General features: G+C 39.4%; 1 pseudogene across 1 annotated transcript in view; it reads right to left on the bottom strand.

Moving 5' to 3' along the window:
- Window positions 1-416: 416 nt before the first annotated feature.
- The window catches only part of LOC147032065 (uncharacterized), a 141,357-nt pseudogene continuing 134,377 nt past the window's right edge, over window positions 417-7,396 (bottom strand). Inside the window, exon 5 of the transcript XR_015050366.1 lies at window positions 417-951. The product of XR_015050366.1 is annotated as an uncharacterized LOC147032065 (transcript). The remainder of the gene's footprint in view (window positions 952-7,396) is intronic.

Raw genomic sequence — 7,396 nt, 5'->3', positions numbered from 1 at the left:
AATCCTTTGCGAGCATGATCAGCTTTCCGAAAATACTACACTATTTGTCCCAGTAAGTTGGCCACAGTGTTTCATTTCCCATGTTATACCCAGACTGCAAGATGTACATGAACCATTGTTGATCTTAGTATTGATAAAGCATTGAATCTATGATTCCCATCATTCATTGAATGGATGATTCCAATCATTGAAAAGGTCACAATGGATCAACATTACATTAGCGGTTGGGATGATTCATCAATGTTATTGATCTTTTGTCAATGTTGAATCAATGACGACTTGTCATCTGGGTGAGGCCTCCAAATTAATCATATACCACAAGAGCCCATCTTTACATTATACATTATAGTAAACAGTATCCAGCAGCTGATGACAGGAAGTTAATGATCAGTCATGCAAGATTATGACGACAACGATTGCATTGCCAGGAACTCATTTTCTTTATTTCCTACCATGCTTAATCTCACACTATTCAAGTAACAGTTCAAAAATGTTCATTTCCTCAGCTTACTCATGAAGTAATGTCTCACTGCTTTGTTTATGTTTTTAATGGTATCAGATGCATCTGGCTGTGGTTAAAAGGTCTTGCTGAAAATTTCAACAGGAAGGAATCAGAGGATAAACACTCCACAATCATGGGTTCCCATCGGATATCAGAATTAGGGATGAGGAATGGGTTATGGGATTTTATTTTTCTCCTTTTGGGAGGCCTGTAGGAGGGTATTGAAGGTGGTCCGACCCAAGGTAAAGTGTACCATCGCGCTGCTCTGGCGCTGGGTCAGTGAAGGTTGATCTGACTCAGTCGTCAATGCCAGAGTATGAAACACTGATTGATGCCAGGTTTGAAGCATTCAAGCGACAGCGTTATTGGCATCGGTTAACTTCTCAGCTGGAGTGCGTTGGCCTTGTTCATTTTGGCCATTTTCATTCTCTCTCTTGTGCACAGAATGTCTGCAAGAGTAAACACAAGATGATAATTATGCATCACTTGCAAAACACAAAGTTTGTTTTAATTGGATATTTGTGAATCAAAATGCCTCCACCTTTATTGTTGCATCAGTGCCTCAAGTTGCTTTGGATAAAATTGCTCAGAACTTCAATAAATAATTCAGGCTCGATGAAAAAAATTAACTCACAGCAGAGAGATTTTTCAAAGTCAGCTCAACAGGTATTTTAATGAATCACTTTAGTGATGAGGATGTTAATGAGCCGTTTACTGTAATCAATGACATTTAGGCGGGCATTAGCAGCTGGTGTCGTTGCATTGATGTCTTTAGAGGAATGTACTTGTACTTGACCAAAGCCGAGAGGGAAATGGTCAGAAAAATCAAATTTAAAGATTATGTTTGTTTCCTAAAGTGATCTAATGGCTCTTGGAGGAGCTTATACATAAATCACATCCAGGCCCAAAATTTAGCAGATATCGGTGTACTTTTAGATGTGCAAATGAAACCTGGGATTCCCTGCAATCATGACCCAGGAGTTCCAAATGGAGGCACCAACAGATGTTTGACCAAGAAGATAACAAACTGTTTTACAGAATTAACGAAGAAGAGCTGAGAACCTTTTTAATGTCAATATATAGGAAAAAAATTTGGCCACTATAACAGAAAAATATGGAAGTCACACAATGAACGAGATTATATTCATTCATGCATTCGATGCAGGTGATCAAACGCTGACTGTCTGGTTTTTTGGACGTCCATCCCTATAATGGATCACTCGACAGGCTGAACTTTTCTGTGAGTGGCAGTAGCTGTTCACTTTTTACTCATGAATGGCAGATGAGGCACGTGAGTTGGCATGGAGAGAGCACATGAGGTAAGAAGTCTCACGTTGGAGAATGTGGAAGCTACTGAGAAGTGTTTTTAATATGCCGAGGCAGACATGACATTCAGAAAATGACATGAACTTTCAGTGTGGAGTGAAAGATAAAATCTGCAATCTTTTGTTGCTAATATGTTTTCAAGTTTTATATTTTAAAAAGAAATAGTCCTGTCGACTGTGTATTTTATATATATATATATATATATATATATATATATATATATATATATATATATATATATATATATATATATATATATATATATATATATATATATATATACACATATATACACACATACGTATTTACATATATACAGGGTGTCCCAAAAGTTGCCGAGGGATTTAGAAATTAAATAACATTTCTGTTTTTTTTTAAATAATTTATGATTATTTTTTATTCCAAAAGAAAATTTACAAAACGGAGATAAATTTGCTTTGTTTATGAACAATGATGCAGCTTAGATGTCCTCCATTTTCGGCTTCGCAGAGACGGGCTCTTTCGACAGCATTTTCCATAATAGCGGCCAATAACTCTGGCTGCAGCCCTCAAATTTCTGCACAGATGTCCTTGAGCTGCTGAATTGTATGGGGCTTATTGATATATACACACTCCTTAAGGTAACTCCAAAGAAAATAATCAGGAGGCGTCAAATCAGGAGAACGTGATGGCTAAGAAATTTCTGAATTTCGTGAAATTATTCGCCCAGAGATGGCCAAAATATCAAATATGTTAAAATTAGACAATGAACACTTTTTAGCAGTCAGAAGTGCTGCAATACAAGTTAAATTCTGGTGTTTATATTTTGTAATTTGGCTTAGTTTAAGAGATTATTGAGGTTATGGCATGTGCGGAAATGAAATAAAGCCACGAACACTGCTATCTCCAGGCGTTTATAAGCATTGCAATCAATTCAGCTATTTATAGGTATGATGATCAGGCATTCGATAATATGAGTGAGGAAAGTGAAGAAAAAAAAAGTTTATCATTACAAAATCATTGCAGCCTGTTCCATGTCAAGTCATAGTTGAGCAGGCCAAACAAAATGGTGAATTAAGACCCGAGCGAGATAACCTGGATGCACCTTAAGACACCAGCGAGGTGGCCGAAGATGCACCTGAAATGGGATGTAAATAAATGAGGCCATTGATTGGTTCACAAGTCAGTAAGTGACCACTATATTTGTTAATGGTGTGTGTCTGTTGAGTAGTCTATCTAGTCGAAAAAAAAAAAATTTGAGATTTGTTCTACCCTTATTATCAGTATATAAAATGGCGATTTCAGTCAATACAATGGCGATTTCGATGAAAATTGGTTGGTAGGTTCATACCATGACCTAGTTGTGTGCAAATGAGAACCGTTGCTATGGACACCACCGTTGCCTTTGAAATTTTTGAAAAATCATAAAAAAAAAAATTTTCGAAAATCAAAAATCGGGCCTTTTGCGACTGTGGGCAGTACATTCAGCCATATTGTCAAAAATTTCCAACTGGATCCTATGAAAACTGTCAGAGAAGACAGACTTTGAATGAACCCTGGTCAAAAACAATAAAAAAACGAAGTTAGTTATATCTCAGAGACTATGAGTCAGATATACATGAAACTGCTATGGTAGCTTCATGGTGTGTCCTAGTTATGTGTGAGAAAGAACCGTTGCTATGGACCCCTCCGTTCCCTAGCAACGGTCGAAAAACCTCTAAATGTGGGGGTATTTTTAACGAAAAAACAATCTGCAGCATTAACCCTTGAAGCAAGAATTCATGAATTTTATTGTGCTTAATCCTCAGGTCATTCCCCATCTAATGAGCCCATCGCGTCAGGTTCTATTGGGTAGTCGACTACCCATGTCAGCCTACCGGCTTGTGTGTCTGTCTGTCTGTCTGTCCCGAGCATAGCTCCGTGGGTTTTGATTCGATCCTGATAAAATTTTGGTGGGAGTTTTATATCATGATCTCGTTGTGTTTTCCTTAGAAAGGGAATGGTGCGCCCATTACGGGCGGAGCCACGCCCAAAAAACATGTTTTTAGGGGGTAGTCAATTTCAATTTACATCTTCTCCGAGGGGGTTTGTCGAATCTGGCAGGGGTTTCAGTATTTCGTTAAGGCCCTGTCACACCCTGACGATTTAGCCAGCGTATGCCTGACGTATGCAAAATTTGGCTAAAATGCTGGCACACGTCAAATACGTTATGGGTAAGTTTGTATGCGTTAAGAACACGCTGGCATACGTCGTAGTATGCTGGCGTTTTTTTCATAGTACGCTGGCATACGTCTTTGTACGCCGAGGTGTTATACAAATTTTCCATGCTTGAAATTTTTTGATGTATGCCAGCGTATGACTCACATGTTCCGCATAATGCTGGACATAAGTCATAGGCACGTTATGCGATCGTTGACACACGTCGACACACGTTACTTGTAAGTTACTCATAAGTCGAAACACGTCGAGGTAATGTTTCACGTACCCGAAAATTATTTCTAACCTATGAGTAACGTGTTGTCGGCACGTTACGTGATCGTTGACACACGTCGACACACGTTACGTGTACGTTACTCATAAGTCGAAACACGTCAAGGTAATGGTTAGCGCCAGTGTTCCAGACTCCGTGGTTTTTTTTTTGTTTTTTTCTTCGGTATGACGGTGATGTTGACATCGATTTCTAGTGCGGTTATAATATAATATAATTAATAGGCTGCCGCTCAACGATTTAAATCATAACCGCACAAGAAATCGAAGTGTCAACATCACCGTCATACTGAAGAAAAAAAATAAAAATAAAAATAAAAAACGGAGTCTGGAACACTGACGCTAACCATTACCTTGACGTGTTTCGACTTATGAGTAACGTGTGTCAACGATTGCGTAGCGTGCCTACAACTTATGGCAGCGTATGCGGAATGTGTGTCATATACCGAGTACATCGAGATATTTTCAACATGCTGAAAAATTCTCGACGTACTCGGCGTATGACGACGTATGCCACAAAAATAAGACTTATGCCAGCGTGCTCTTAACGTATTCAAAACTTACCCATAATGTATTCGACGTGTGCCAGCTTGGTTCGGCAAATTTTTCATACGTCGGCATACGCTGGCTAAAACGTCATGGTGGACAGCGGCTTCACACTTCGATGTCTAGTGCGGATATGATTTGAATCGTCGAGCCGCAGCCTAGGAATAGCCTACGCCACGTGATCGTCGGCGATACGCTGCCCTGCGCTATGCATAAGTTCGACTATCGTTGGGCATAGGTTGTGAACGCCGACAACATGCTCAGCATTCATTGGTACAAGTTATCTATATGTGATTAAAACGTTCTGTGTACGTTACTAATACGTTATGCATATGTCCAACACGTTATTATACGCCCAAAACTTGAAAAAACATCAATAGTTCAGCGTACGCCAGCGTTTTACATACATTTTGAGACCTTGCCATACGCTGGCTAAAACGTCAAGGTGTGGCAGCCCCTTTAGCCCAATGGCACCTGCATAGCCCCACAGAGCTCAATTTTTATTTTTCGTCCCAAGGTCAAGGTCACGAACTTAGAAAATTGTGAATTTTGACATAAAAATCATACGACCGCCCAAACTTTGAGAGCTAGGATGACAATATTTTTTATGCATAATCTTGAGGTCATTCCCTACCGAAAGTCTTAAAACCATTTTGCTCTATCTCGAACACCTTGCCCGTGGCACCCCCTTCAAGTTTGATTTTACGCTGATTTCATCAAAGTATGGATAATCCGAGGAGTGCGAAATGCCATATAGCCTATATGATGTTATATTGTTCCTGGAATGTTCCAGAGGAAGTTTTGCACCAAAGGTCATAATCCTTGACATTTGACCTTTAAAGTTCACAAAGGTGAAATTTTCAAAGTTGTGGGAATCGAACCCGGTTTTCGACCTTCTTCAACGAACTAACTCCAATAAGCTATAGCATGTATCCTGTTTCCTTATTTTAATGTCCACAACATTTTTTGTGACCTTTAAAGGTTATGCAAAGGTCAAATTTTGAAAGTTGTTGAACGAAACCGGGTTTTCGAAATTTTGCAGCTAATACCCTGTCACTCGTACCACATCATGTTGATCATTTTTATAACTTGGTCAAACATTATCACATTGTCTCATCAATCGACATCGTCAAATGCCGCTCATGAACCATTGCCGTCTCCAGACTTATTATCTTTAAAAGGGATGTATAAATTAACTGAAACACCCAATTTTCACTCACGCACTCCAGTGGAGTTCCCTTTGTATACAAGCAAAGTTTCTGGCTGCTCGGTTTCATGGTTTTGGAGTTATTGAGGAGACACACTGACATTAGTTCATATAGATATACATTGCCTTCAGAAAGTATTCCCACCCCTTGACTTTTTCACATTTTATGTTACAGCCTGAATTTAAAATGGATTAAATGATTAAAAAAAATTGTCAATGATCCATACAAAATACCCCACAATTACATAGTGAAAACATGTTTTCAGATATTTTTACAAACTATTTAAAAGTGAAAGGCTGAAATGTCTTGTGTCAATAAGTATTCAACTTCTTGAGTCAATACTTTGTAGAAGCGTCTTTGGTAGCAATTACAACTTAGAGTCTTTTTGGATATGTCTGTATCAGCTTTGCACATCTGGATTTGGGGATTTTCTCATTCTTACTCCCAGATTTGCTCATGTTCTGTCAAGTTGAATGGGGAGCGTGGGTGAACAGCAGCAATCTTATCTTCAAATGGAGTGTTGAACCATCAGTCCTTAACCGTCAATACTTGAAGTCTTTTCACATATTTCAATGAGATTCAAGTCTCAGCTTTGGCTAGGCCACTCAATGACTTTCACGTTCTTTTTCGAAAGCAAGCCATTCCAATGTTGCTTTGGCTGTATGCTTGGGGTCATCGTCCTGTTGGAATGTAAATATTTGCTGCAGTCTAAGGTCTTTTGCACTCCAAAGCAGGTTCTCCTCAAGGATTTGCCTGTATATGGCTCCATGATTGTTCCCTCTTTCCTTACAAGTCTCTCATTCCCTGCCACTGAAAAGTATACTCATAGCGTGATGCTGCCACAACAATGTTTCATGGTTGGGATGGTGTTTTATGGTTGATGAGCTGTGCTCAGTTTCCACCATATGTAGCGCTTTTCTTCATGCTCTAATATTCTTTCCTGTGCCTTTTTGCAAACTCCAGGCATGCTGTCATGTGCCTTTTTCTCAATGTGCCATCTGACCAATCTCCCATCAAGCCGAAATTTGTGAAGTGCTGCAGAGACTGTTGTCCTTCTGGCAGGTTCTCTCATCTCAGCCAAGAAACTCTGTAGTTCTGTCAGAGTTTCCCTGACCTGACCAAGGTCCTTCTTGCCTAGTTGCTCAGTTTAGTCTAGCAGCCAGCTCTAAGAAGAGTCTGGGTAGTTCCATATTCTTTCCATTTCCAAATGATGGAGCTCACTGTGCTCTTAGGAACTTTCAACTCTCTAGAAATTGTTTTATACCCTTCCCCAAATCTATGCCTCATCACAATTCTATCCCGGAGTGCTACGGACAGTTCCTTGGACTTAATGGTAGGGTTTCTACTC

This window comes from Eptatretus burgeri, chromosome 2, assembly GCF_056783735.1.
Source record: "Eptatretus burgeri isolate ZD-2024b chromosome 2, Ebu_testis_v1, whole genome shotgun sequence".
NCBI lineage: Eukaryota > Metazoa > Chordata > Myxini > Myxiniformes > Myxinidae > Eptatretus > Eptatretus burgeri.
This window is presented reverse-complemented; position numbering and strand designations above follow the sequence as displayed.